We start from the raw sequence: 14220 nt of genomic DNA on the forward strand, positions 1-14220 counted from the left end.
GGCCCCGCGACCCTACAAAAACAACGGCCGCATCACAACCCCGCCTGGCACCCGCTGCCCCGGCCGGGGGGGCGGGCCGGAGAGCGACGCGGCGGGCGGAGCCGGGCGGGCGAGCCGCGCCCTCATGCCGGTCCACCTTAAACCCGGCGCCTCCTTAAAGGCAGCGGCGAGCAGGAAACTCGCTCCGGGCGGGCGCGTCCCCGTCCCTCCGGCTCCCTCCTCCCATCCCAACCCATCCCATCCCTTCCCTCCTCTCCCATCCCTCCATCCCCTCCCATCCCCTCCTTCCCAGCCCTCCCTCCGCTCCTCGCCCGGCCCCGGGCACAGGGGGGACACCGAGCGAGTTTCCTGCGCGCTGTTGCCCTCCTTATACCCGTAACCTGTCTCTCAGCAAGAGGGCCTTCTCATTGTTATTCCACATTTCTTTTTTAAAGCAGCCTTTTTTTTTTTTTTTTCTCCTTGCCTAAACTTTGCGATGACGTCGTGCCGTGTCAAAAGCGAGGTTTAAAGGATGCTGTCGTGCCTGCTAACTCCAAGTGACAAAGTCACTTTGCAAAATCAAGTTCTTTGATAAAAAACCTGGGTTTAGAATTCATTTATTACAGGGTTTTCTCCACTACAGCGTTCAAGTACCAATGTCAAACTGTCAGGTCATGATCTACAGCGATTTCTGACCATGCTTGATGCCACTGTCAGTAACATCATCCTCGAAGAACAGCTAAAAATATGTAAATCTGATGTGCTGCCTCCTCTACAGGTACTCGAGAGCATGGGACTGCCACTGTCAGTGGAACTGCTCACAGATCCCCTACGTGTATTTTGCAAAACCACACAGCAGAAATCATAAATGTAAATAAATTTGTTTCACCTGCAGAGGTGCATATACATGCAGGCTTAGGTATTTTTCATTTTCTGTTTTCATTTGAAGTGTGGAACTATACAAGCTAGAGATGTTTCTTCCCACATTTATGGATTAAAAGATCTATAAATTCAAGATCATCAAGCCATAGTCATATGGGATAGCATAGGCTGTAATTATAAGAATAGTTTCAGTGTTCCACCCAACTGATAATTTATGTCACACTCAGAGTGTCTCCCTAAAACTGCAGATCTGATACAGAGCAGCACGATTTTTCTTACCCCCTGATCAACTTGAAGTCTAACCTAGCTCCTTCACAGAAGGCCAACACCATAAAATTTAGGTAAAGAGAGCAACATGGACTTCTACTGCAGACGTTTGCAACAGGATTAATTATCAAAGGCCATCAGCCTCTTGAGTTGAGCCCTGATGTTTCAGACAGTTGCACTGACTCTTCACTGCCCTGTCTGTAGCTTCCTAAAACTCTCTATTTAGTCTGAGCATGAGTAAAGGTGTTCATGGAACCAGATAGAGTGCATTTTTGTTTGATTAATTATCAAATAGCATACTTTATAATATAGAAAACTACTTATAATTAAAGCTAAGAACATCACTGGAAGAAAAATGTCTGTCAGGTGCTGAACAATTTCTGAACAGAACCTCAGCTTTTTTTCTGGTGTAGAGTCAGATAGGAAAAAAACCTATGCCTGATTTCTTTCAAGCTTAGTTCTTCAACAGTGCTTCACAAATGGAGTCTAAGATACTACCCACAGCTGAATGCAGACTTTAGGCATAGGATAAAGCAAGTTACAGACAGATCTATATTCTCTGTGTCAAATATTCTCATTTATATTACAAACTTCATTCATGCAGCTTTCCTTTGTCCTGAAGTAAGCCGTCAGAAAGCTGCCTCAGCTGCAGATTGAAAAAAAACCTTGATATATCCAAGTGTCCATCAAATTCATAAAGGGTTTTTCTATTGTTTACTCTACATAAATCATAAAGAAAACACAATGACGAGTGACCAAACAGAGTCATAGAACACCATCACCTACCCTTTAACGGTGACAGAGTTGACCATGGCAGATCAATTTCATGTTCACACTTTTCTTTAAACATTACCAATGTATTTATGTCAAATAATGCAAAAATTGGCAAAACTACATCAATTAACAAACTACACTAACAAGCTAATAGATTATCAACTTCTTAGATACTAAAAAATGTCCTCTTAGTTTCTAAACTTCTTAGTTTCTAAAGTTGACACTCATCAAGTTACTCAGAAGTGCCTCTTGCTTCAGAATTGCCAGCCACACAGGTAAAAAGCACATGCCACTGTTATTTCATACAGCTTTGCTTATCCCCTTTATGGCTTTTCTCTGCTCTTTCAATCTGGCTGTTGCATTTTTAGCCTCCCTCTTTCACAGCTTTTCTTCTTTCCCTATATATTCCCACTCAAGATCTAATTCTGCAGTCTGGGCCTCGGGCTGTCCTTTAGTAAGCCTTCCGCTACTGAAATATTTTCTCACTGTGCCGTGAGTACATCAGTATTCCAGCAGAGGGAGGGAAGTGGCAGCAGAAGGATCAGTTCATCAGTTCAGTGCACAAGACTGATTAGTCAGACAGCAGGAATAGAGGCAGATGAAAAACTAATTTCACGAGTACTGGAAGTGGCGAGAACCTTCCTTCCCCACAAAGTCATTTGGCTGAACACACTGTTCGGGCTCTTTAAAGCACACTACTTCAATTTTCTTACATTGTTTCCACAATGCTGTAAATGGATGCATTGATTATTTTAGGCAAAAATTAGGGAAACCCCTGCAAATCCATGGTGTTAGAAGATCAGAATTGAAAACACATGTACAAGCAGCAGACTTTAACAGAGGTGACTGTTACAAATCTGAGACATCCAGTTAGAAGAGCAGTCATCCAAAGCTCCCTTGGTGGTCAGCAGAGAGGAAGGGATACCTCTGGCATCAGTTTGGCCCCTCCCTGGTGCAAACTACTATTTGAAGAAGCCCTTCTCTTCCCACTGACCACAGAAGTAGCCATGGATGGCCACACATATAAATTAGGCACCTGCATTAGACATCCAGAATTAAGTGGGGTGAACCTGGCCAGGAGCAGGGTGAACATTCGAGTGTGTAAAACTGCCTAGAAGCCAATACTTCTCTTTAACAGAACAAAAAGGAGCTTGGAAATGCTACTGGTTTTAAGAACTTATCTGAGGAAGCAGAATATCCCAAGCAGTAGCATTGGGGCTGAGACAATGTTGGAAAAACAATGAACTGCTCATACCTGTTAATAAGAATGAGTATTTGGAGAACAGAGAGAAAACACGAGGAGGAGTTAAGCTCAAAGAGAAAGTAGAGAAGGAAAAATATGAGGAATGAAAACAGCAGAAAACAGTGGATAATGTAGAGAAAACAGTCAAATAATGATGAAAGCATAAACAAACAAAACATACAACAGCCTGCAAAAGCAAAGAAAGGAGACAAAAATAGGAAACAAAACATACAGAAAAGGAAAACTCACTGTTTTAAAGCTCACTAAGTAGATTTAACAATATATTAAACATGGCTGGCAACACTATGATGAAATGTATGCCTACAAACAGCATGCAACTGCTGAAAACTGCAGCGGATGGTTATTTCATGGCATGACACTGCAGGCATTTTTTCACCTGTACCAGCAGGTTTCATTCTTTTGCCAGGTTGTCCAGGAAAGCCGTTCAAACAGGGAACACCTACTTCAGCTGTTCAGTTAGAATCTGTATGACAGCCTCTGTATAGGACCTGAGATATGACAACTCTTAACTGGAATGAGAAAGGAAGGATGAATCTGCAGCCAAACTCTTTTAAGAGCAGAAGTACAATGATACGATTCACCGATGATTTTCCACAATGGAAGTGAAAGGATGTGAGAGTTGAAGTGCAAAGGGAGAGACAGGGAGAATCCACGGGGGTGTCACTTTATCAGTACTCAGAAGAAAGGAAAATAGTGAATTCACAAAAAGTCTGTCAAGGAGAAGTTATGAGGGGCATTATGGCACTAAACGAAATCAAGTTAAATCAATCTAGCCAGAGGTATGAAATGACCAAGAAGGACATAAAAAACTAAGAACAGATGTCATTATTTGTTGGTAGGTGGGATTCAGAATGAAGTGATAACTCAAGCAGCTGATATGCTGAAGTCCTGACCCTCCCATCAGCTCCTGCTGAAAATGCTGGAGCACATCCTATGCATTTTAAAATGTATCTCCAGTATGAGAAATATAATATTATAATTGGGCAAATATGGAAGAAAGAGATAAAAAGTTCACATAAATCAAAACATCCAGATGAAGACAGAACTACCCAGCCATAACAAGCAGACCATTTAATTTAAGACTCATTATGGAAAAATATTAATACACTAAGAAAAACACATTATGGTAATTTGTAGTTTATTCTGACATCCAGGAAATCTGCAATTTCTCCCTTTATCACTATACACAGGATTGTGATCCTGCAAAATAATACTAATCATAAGCAGCACACAATAAAAAAATATATAAGAAATCATGCTAGTCTATTATTCTTTTTCCCATGGATCCTGGGAATAGGTTGATGTGTATAATTTTATTTATGAGTAACACTTCAAAGGTGAAACTGGAGATGCTCAGAAGTGTTGGAATACAGCTACTTTAAATACTGGAATATAAATTATTGTGCATACTGACTATAAACCACCTGTAACAGGGGAAAGAACAATATTGTTAAGATTAGAAGACTAACTTAAGGTATCCTTTTCTGAGAAGGAAGAACTGGGGAATGGAGGCTAGTAAGTAAATCTGCAAAGAATTCTGCATTAGGGTGAGAATGCAACAGATGCCCTTATGTGCTTATAAAAGCATCACAATAACACTTTTATACCCAAATTATATGACAATATTATTACAATGCATTAAGAACCTAGCAAAAGACTGCAACCACTTCCTTCTTTAGTTAACTTTGAAATATGTCTCCAAGAATTCATGACACAGTGATCTAAAGCAGAATAATGAATAGAGGAGCACAGATCTTTCCCCTGCTTAATGATGCCACATGCTGTCAATTCTTGAGGGGAAATTTACAGAGAAAACACTCTAGTGAGTAAAGGTAAATAGGCAAAACTACACAAAATACACCCAGCTAATGATCTGCAAATCAAACTAATGTTCACTAATTTTACATAAGGTATTGAAATTAACTTTTCAATTTGGAAAATGTTAAAACAATTTCAGCAACCTAGCTGTGCAAATGAATCATTTTAATCAGAGGAATCAAAAGGTATGACCTTTCAGACTCTCATTTATACACAGAGAATATGATATCGCAACTTAGAACTATTCAAGTACACAGCCATTCAGGCCAATTAGTGCTGGATTTCCATTTATTGAAACCAAAGCACTTGATAGGAACAATTTGGTACTACTGATCTGCTGGAACCTAACTACCATGCAAGGTTTCATAACCCTGCCTGGTTTCTTGCCAGTTTAAGACTCTGGGTCCAAGCACAGCTCACAGGACTCGAGTTCCTTGAGGCCACAGCCACACTATCTATGAAGGGAAGCTGCTGAGGCCCCATAACCTCTGATGTGCCTTGAACATCAAACCAAGGATCCTAAGAACCCTGGCACAAGGAAATGGAAATTTAAACTTTCTTCTCATGTGTGACTGCTGCCTGCTGATGCTTTGCTGATGCTACCTGCTCTGACCACATGCTTAGCAAATTAACAACAAAATATTACACCAATTGGAAATAGGCAGGTCTGTGGGACTTGACAGGATGCATGCAGTGGTCCTAAGAGAATTAGTTTGAAAGGGTCACAGATGGAGACCATGAGACTGCCAGCAAACTGGCTAAACTGCTGTGCTCAAAGGGTGGGAATGGCTCAAAACCAAATACTGGGCTCAATCCTATCTGGTATCTTTTAGAATTGTCTGGATGATTAGAATAAATACATCATCAAGTTTGCAGGTCATACAAAAACCTGGAAAACAAATAGATCCACCTGAAGTGTCCCTATGTACAGAGATTGTGACAGGCTAGAAGACTGAGTCACTTCAAGAGACACATTAAAAAACTGGACAGGGTCCAGCAGAGAGCCAAAAAAGTAATTAGAAAGTTAGAAAACTGTGTGAGAAAAACAAAAGGAACTTAGTTTGTTCAGACTAAAGAAGAGAAGATTCAGGTGAGATGTAATCAAGTCTTCCAAGAAGTAAAAGATAATTATAGAGAAGATGAAGGTAACTCTCTTCACAAGGAACAAGGTGACAGGGCAAGAGGCACAAGTTGGTTTAGAAGTTCTGTCCAGATACAACAAAATAATTACTGCAAGGACAATTACACATTGGAACAGGCTGCCCAGAGAAATTGTGAACTTCCTCTTACCAAAACTATTTAACCCTTAGCTTGACCAGACCTTAGATAACCTGCCTTAAACAGAAAGTTGGACCAGATGATGTCCAGAGGATTGTTCCAGTCTAGACTTTCCTAGCATTATATGAAAGCCTGATAGATGTTGTGGCCCTATTCAGTGATGAGGAGCAAGGAAGTAGAAAGAACAAAGCCAGGTTTTGCAACCTAGACACTCTGGGTTCACCAAAACTTCTCAGGTTGCTGGAAAATCCAGGAAAGCATTTTGCTATAAAAACTTCAAATATCACAGCTTCAAGTGTTACATATTGCAAGATCCAGACAGTCACAAATATTCTTCACAATTCTTGAGCCCAGGTTAACTCTGCCACTTAAATAAGCTCTGCAGGCCAGATCCATGCTAACCATAATGGGCCTTTCTGCTGCAATCTATTTTAAAATATATGAAAAGATGGTTTGCCCAGCAAATACTGGCCAGGCTGTAATAATCTGGATTCTTCATATCTGCACATAAGAGTGAAGTATTTTTTTTCTGTGGAGTTAAGCAAAATAGACAAAATGGTGAAATGCACGTGATGATAGAGTAAAGATAAATGTAAGGGAAACAGAGAAAGAAACAGGTAATCTTTCAATGAATTAGCAGTACCTGATAAAATAATCTGCACTAGCAGCCCTTCAGACAAATTTTCAATTATCATAATTTTCTCTTTCTTCTAACATTCTGCAATGAACACTAGTCAAGCAGAATAAATCCACTGTATTAGGCAACTGTACAGTCTTATATCAGATTACAATTCCATTTTCTGTATTGTAAAATAATAGGACTGATGTAGCTTGTAGGTTATAGCATATACCAGAGCCTAACAGCCTTCAAATGCTTTAACATATTATGGAAACATGGAAATAGAAAAAATAATTACTCAGAAAATTAATTACTTCTTATAAAATATAAAAATAAAGAAATTGAAAATACTGATTCTACTATATCCCCTGTCTGCCACAATTTAATTTTCCAAACCACCTAATTGATTGAAAGATACAATCCAGTTTAGTTTCATCTTTTTAAGTTTGGCAGTTTCATGCCAAGTTGAACTCCTTTTAGGTTGACTGAAATGACACTTTATTTCCCACTGAAACATACATTAAACATCTGCATTAAAAAACCTCTCCCTACTGCATCTGGTAACACTTCAGACTTACTTTGCAACCCTGCTAATATCCTGTTCTCTACGCTTCTCACATCTAAAGAACAAGAATCCTATGCTTAAGGAAAATATTTGGTTAAGCATATCACAGTACCTTGAAAGTATGGTGAATCGCTGGGTTGATTTATCAATTGATCTTCATCTGTTCAGATTTTGGAAGCTTTTCCTAACTTGTACCTGATTAATTCTGAAAGAAAAGAAAAAGAATACAGCACTATGACATTTGAAACCTTGACTGTTTCCTAAGAATAAACGTGTCTGTTTAAAAACTCATATGAAACATTTTATCAATTTTCCAAGCACGGTTTGTGCAATGGATTTCAAATTGAAAGGTAAGCGGGGAGCTGTTATGGTGTGTTCTGTGCAGAGCAGCTCTCTAAATGGCAGCCTGACATTACCAGAAAGGCATGCATTGGATGAAACCTCAATCTTCAGCCCAGTTACAGAACTTGCATCGACTCCTCCTGACCAGGTTCCCAAGCACATGGCTGTGTCTGTAGCACACACAAAATACAACAGTGCTGCATTTTCTGCACAGGGTTTTTCTAAGATGCAGCACGACTCCAAGAACAGGGGCTCTCAGGATGCAGCCATTGACACCTTAACCACCATGGCACAGAATATAAAGAGGTAAAAATGATCCTTCATGTAATCAACATCAGGGACCATCACTGTACTACTGATGAAGAATCTAGAGAAATGAACAGATTGAAGCCTTCCCATAAATGGGACCTTTATCATCTCAAGCTCAGGTTTTTAATATCCTTTCATTCAATGCTGATATACTTGTTCATATAAATTAAACTTAATCCCAGTTTGCTTTGGTTTAGAATAAATCAATGCTGAACTGGTAAAAGCTAAACCAAAGGCCTGTTAAAACTTAGAAAAGAGTGCAACTATTTCCATGCACAGGTTATATTTAAGATCAATGAATTGATTTTTACAAGTACTGTGAAATTAAACTCGTGATTTTTTTTTTTTCACCACTAAAAAGCCATGAAGATATATATATAGATATATATAGATATATATATATAAGCCAACCTAGCACTGGGACTGGATGACACTTCAGAGAAAACTATTTTTTTCCCCCTCAAAGGACTAAAGTCCAGACTAGAGGAATGCAGTCCAAGAGGGCATCCAAGCTGTTCCCCAGTCTGTAGGGCTCTGCTCCAGTGGAAGGTGCTGAATGAAGCTTTTCCTGGCTTCTGGCTGCTCCTCTGGGAAGATGCCTGCCAACTAAATTTATATCTTGAAAGTCTTTTTATGCACTGACGATAAACCCTTTTTTCATCTTTTCCTTTAAAGTGCATCTTAGCAGCTAACATTACCTTTACTGAGATCATCTAGAGATATATTTGCTATTTCTAAGATTGATTCTGCTCAGTGACACAGCTGAACCTAAGAACACTCTCATTTAGTTATATTCTAGTTACTGTATAAAATCCAAATTTTTATTGTTTTCCGTGGACAGGACTTGAGAGCAAGTCAAGTATTATTTTTTCTCCCCTCTGCAGGCACTATTTTGCTTTATGCTTAATAGAAGTGATCCTTAGCAAATTTCTACACTAGTAGAAGTCTTAGAAAATGCTGTATTTCCTTGTTACACATACAAATCTCACTGAATACTACAGTACAAAACTTTTTCTTCAATTCCTGCACTGCTGCTAACCAGGAAAATGCAATGCAGTGTTCATCAAAAATCATTTTTGTCCTTCATTAGTTCAGGACCATAGACTCTGAATTGATATGGATCATCCCCTTCCCAGATGATCATTCCATGTTTAGCCTCAAAGTCCCAAGCCCTTTGAGCATATGACCTACCTGCTATGCAAGTAACTCACTCTTCCATTTCTACCCCAATTTCTTTAGGGGATATGAGAGCTCTGCATGCAAAATACTCTTTCTTTTATCCTGATGTAGATGCTACTTTTTCATAAAAGGCAAGTTCTGTTGATTCATGCAAAAATGAAAACAAAAACTATAAAGCAGAAGACATCCCCAAAGACTTACAAATCTAGAAATAGGGTAGTAAAGAAATGGACAAGAAAGGGTGAAGGAAGGATCAGCAAAGATTTTATTCCTATATATGAAAGATCAGAGCATACTATGTCACCACCTGTGAATTTTGCTGTAGGGATTACACCTGCACATGAGTTTGAAAGAAGCTAAAAGAGTAAGTTTCAAAAGAATAGACTGACAACTTAATGACCCTTTAAAGAGAACTCTTTCTCTGGATAATGGGTGGCAGAGAACAGGAATGATTCTTGTTGAGAATTTACAGCAGGTCAATTACAACCACAACTGTCAGCAGAGAGTAATGCAAGGAAGTCGTGGGATGATTGAGAACAAGCCAGGTGGAGCTCTCTCCTTAGTACCCTGGAAAAGGGAGAGCTAGTTGATTGGTGGAAAAATGACCAAAAAAGCCAAAGCAGCAATCCAGAAAAATAGAACAAGGCCTGCATTTCCAAACCAGAGAAGCATTATGTCACTCTCATTGCCTGACTATGAAAGAAACTTGGACAAAATTGCTGTTTAATACTTTGAGGAGTTACTGATATGAAAGACAGGAAAGCACAACCTGGAAGAGCAAAAACAATACCCCAGTCAAAACTGTATCTACACAGATTACATATAATATAGGCATAGTTACAATTACAAATACACATTATCCATTTAAAGGGAAACACATGAAAATTGTAATTGCAAATTAACTCATTAAACTAAAGAAAACAGAAATGTATGTGATACAGCATCCCTAACTTTTGAAAACATCAAAACTAATGCCTCAGATATCCAAGGTCCTTTAACTCTGTTTCTTCTCAGGCGCCAGAAATATGCACCAAAGAACACACCTAAATTTAGGAACACTCTTTCCCCTACGTTACCTACTAAATATTCAAATTTGAGATAAAATACAACGGCTATATTTACATAAACAAAGATGTGGACATGCAGGGTCTAATCACACCCAGTACTGGGCTTCATTTAGGCATTTTGTAAGCCTGGGGATAACCTCACGAGGTTCTCATCCTGCCCCTTGGAGAGGCAGGAGCAGGGGGGGGTGTGGAGGGAGCAGCAGCAGGCAGGAGTTGCTGTTTTGGCCAGCTGGAAACTCAAGGGCAAACCCCAGCAGCTCCCAGGCTAATCCCAGCTGTGCTGGAGACTGACTCTGAACCCACCAACTACAGAATCTCAGGGGGTCAAAGATGGTATCAGTGCCACCAATTGCATAATTGGCCCTGCTAGTCTCTCCAGGAGACACAATTCTTCACGTTTTCACAGACTGAAAAATAACTACCAGCTCCATTCAGAGATTAAATACCAAACTTCTGTAAACATCAATTATAAAATAACATCTTCTCAAGATTTTGTGTATTTCCTATGTATACTGATAGCAAGTGCTTCTCAGAATTACCTAAATATTTACTATTATTTGTGCAAACACAAATGCAACAGAATATTTGGTGTAAAACATAATAATGATACAAGTTATTCTGAAATTTTTTCAAACATGCATAGGTATCTTAATAATTAATTATAGTAATTATTAATAATTAATATTAATAACAATATTAATGCTTAAAAACAAGAAGGATCAAACTTTAATAACTAATATTTTAGCTACTACATAACTAATACATTTATCAATGGAGAAACAACACTTTTTGGATAATTGATAAAAATTGCAAAATAATTATGCACAGAAAAGTGCACTTGATGGGTCTTAACTTTGACTACTATAATTTTCTTTTGTCTAATTACAACAGGCAAAGACCAGCTTTCATTATCTTCCTCAACAAATCATATCCTCACTGATTTCATCTTCCAACAATTTCTCTTTTAACTCAGAAGTCATCTTCAGCAGTAAGATTAACAAAATCATAAGAATCCTTTGCATATTCCACTTCAACAATTTAAGTGAAACCACACAAAGCATTGAACAGAAAGGTAAAAAACATACCTCATTTCAGAAATAATGCAAGATTCTCTATAAGAAAGTATTTTGTCTTATATTTCAAAACACCCACATCTTGCAGTATAATTCGTGCCACTATTTATTTGAAAGTTCAATCCCTAAAACACATTATCTTACTGCAGCAAACTAAGATAAATATGAATGGTTGAAATTATATTTATACATATCTTTAAAAATGGTATTTATGTATGTCTGTAGAGAAGAAAAAGGTATGCTCTACATTTTAAGCCACAAGAGTATTTCATGCCAATTACAACTTGTATTACATCAGAAACACAAACAATGAAAGCCTGGTAGCTAGCAGTAAGACACTGGACATCAGGATTTTCCATTTTTAAAATAAAAAAATCCTGACTGGATCATTTTAAAGGGTGCATGAAGAAAAACAGTAACAAAGTAAAAAACTAAGAAAAATATACAAACATATACTATAAACATAATTTTCAAGACAGAAAGGCACAGCTAATCAAGGCAATTGAGAGTGCATGATTAATAGGATTTGCAAAATTTATTACTGAGCTTCTCTGTTAAAGGTAACATTATTCAAATGACACCGTCACAGTTACTGCAGATTAAGGATTTCATATTAGCTCATTGTGTATATCATTATTTTGAGTAGCTGCATTTTATCTGTCTAATTTCAAATTACTGCAGGCAGATGAAAGTCATCTGAAAATCTGACTCATAATATTCAGGTACCATACCACTAACCTTAACAGAGATGCTGGTTCCTACACAGGTACAACACTATTCCCAATGTAAACAAAGGACACTGGCATGCACCCCAGGCTAAGGATGTCAGCATTTTTCAAACACCTTTCTGACTGTTCCATTTTATGGTGATGCAATATGACCTACATTTTCAACGGCCAAAGGGAGACAGAGAGATAGAAAGGGAGGAGATAGAGAAAATAAAGACAGACAGACCTTTGCTGTCCTTACCCTCTACCAACTACAGCTTTAACTGTCCCTCATTGGGGTAGTGATGGGCAAGAATAAAAGCAGAATAACCTTATCATAAATTCTGAATGAGAAGTTGAAAGACAGGCAAGTGTAAGAAATAGCAATTTTTTTTTCCTACAATCCTGTGAACATGTACATAGTGACACCCTCAATAGGAAGGAGCAGTAGAATCAATAATTTTATAATCAGTTGCCAGAACAAAGCTGTCTGCAATACAGACGCTTATTTTACTACCTTGTATTTCCTCTCATGTTCCTACCACTTAATTTCCATGTATTCCCTTAAGATCTCAAAACAAAACACAAAATAATCCACTTCATTATCATCATTTTTACAGAAAGAGGAATTGAGGAAGGAGGAGTGATTTAACAAGTTATATACCAGGCCCAAGGAAGGCTTGGGAACACAAAGCATCACTCCTCATTATCTCTGTCCTCTGCAATCTATTAGGCACTCTGATACCTATCACCCTAATATATAATCTTGACATAATACCAGAATTATCTCTATCTTGTATTTCTTGCACATGAACTTCACACAGAAATCTGTACTAAATTCCTCCTATTTCCCTGACAAATGATGGTCCAAATTTCTCAAACTGGCTCTGGAAATGCACTTGACTGAGCTGTAAAACTCAGCTCTGGAAATGTTAACGGTCTTTTTCATTATAAACATGTGAAAATATAGAACTAATTAAATCTTTCGGTGTTTTTTTGTTGTTGTTGTTGGTAGGTTTTTTTTTGGTGGTTTGGATTTTTTATTCTGCTGCAGCTAAAGCATATTTCTTTTCACAAATCTGCAGCTTTCATTGTTAAAACTAGTATGTTAATAAATTAAAAGCTTGTTGCTAGCTTTTAGCTAGCAAAAACCAAGATCTTTTGTATTTGTATTAAGCAAAAAACAAGATCTTTTGGTTTTTGATTACTCTTCTTTAGTGCAAAAATATCCTGCAGAATATCTGCAAAGCAGTTACAGGATCAGAGCCCCTTTCCTAGGGCTGACAGCTAATACAATAATGCAAAATAACAGTAAGTAATTTATTTATCTTTAAAACTGAAAGCCAAAACATGGTCTTAATTGTATCTCTGTATATCCAGAATTACTTCAGCTCTTTCCAAAGAGTTTCTTGGGATTTGCACATGGGTAAACAGGACTGTAATTTGGCATGGTATTTGAAACCAGAGATCAATAAAATGTATAGACTAATCCTGGGTTTGAACTGATTTTATGATAACAGCAGCTTTCTTATCAAGCAGCATTCATCTCATGAAGTGCAATCAGCCCTACACAGCAAGGGGTGAGGAACTGTTGCTCATTTGCTTTTCCAACAGCAAGTTTCCATCAAACTGTCCAGCAGTGAGGAGTTAGGGAGGCAAGCAGCACCTATACCAAGAGTGAAGAAGAAAAACCTCAAACCCCATCCTCATTCATAGAGAAGAGACATTGTGGAGAATTAAGAGACAGGCAGCTAACAAATATGAAGGAAGGAAATTACCTGTATAATGATGGGAAAGAGCTTGGAAATTGAGAAAGGACGGACACTGCATAGGGAGGGTGGAAGACACAAGGTCTTAAGCTAAAATGAGAACTATTTCTCCTTCAACATTTGCCCATAAGACAGTGGGGAAATCCTCACTCGATTAAATGAAATTACAATCACACATTTCTCCACTCCTATTATACCTGACTGCACTTTGGTCAATCTATTCAACTCTTTGAAACTGAAATTAGTGAAAAACTGGTATTTCTTCCATTATAAACAGATTTATGTCTGTTAATCTAGGACAGGAGTCGTGCTGATATGAAATAAATCT

This window comes from Cinclus cinclus, chromosome 12 (assembly GCF_963662255.1).
Source record: "Cinclus cinclus chromosome 12, bCinCin1.1, whole genome shotgun sequence".
Lineage (NCBI taxonomy): Eukaryota > Metazoa > Chordata > Aves > Passeriformes > Cinclidae > Cinclus > Cinclus cinclus.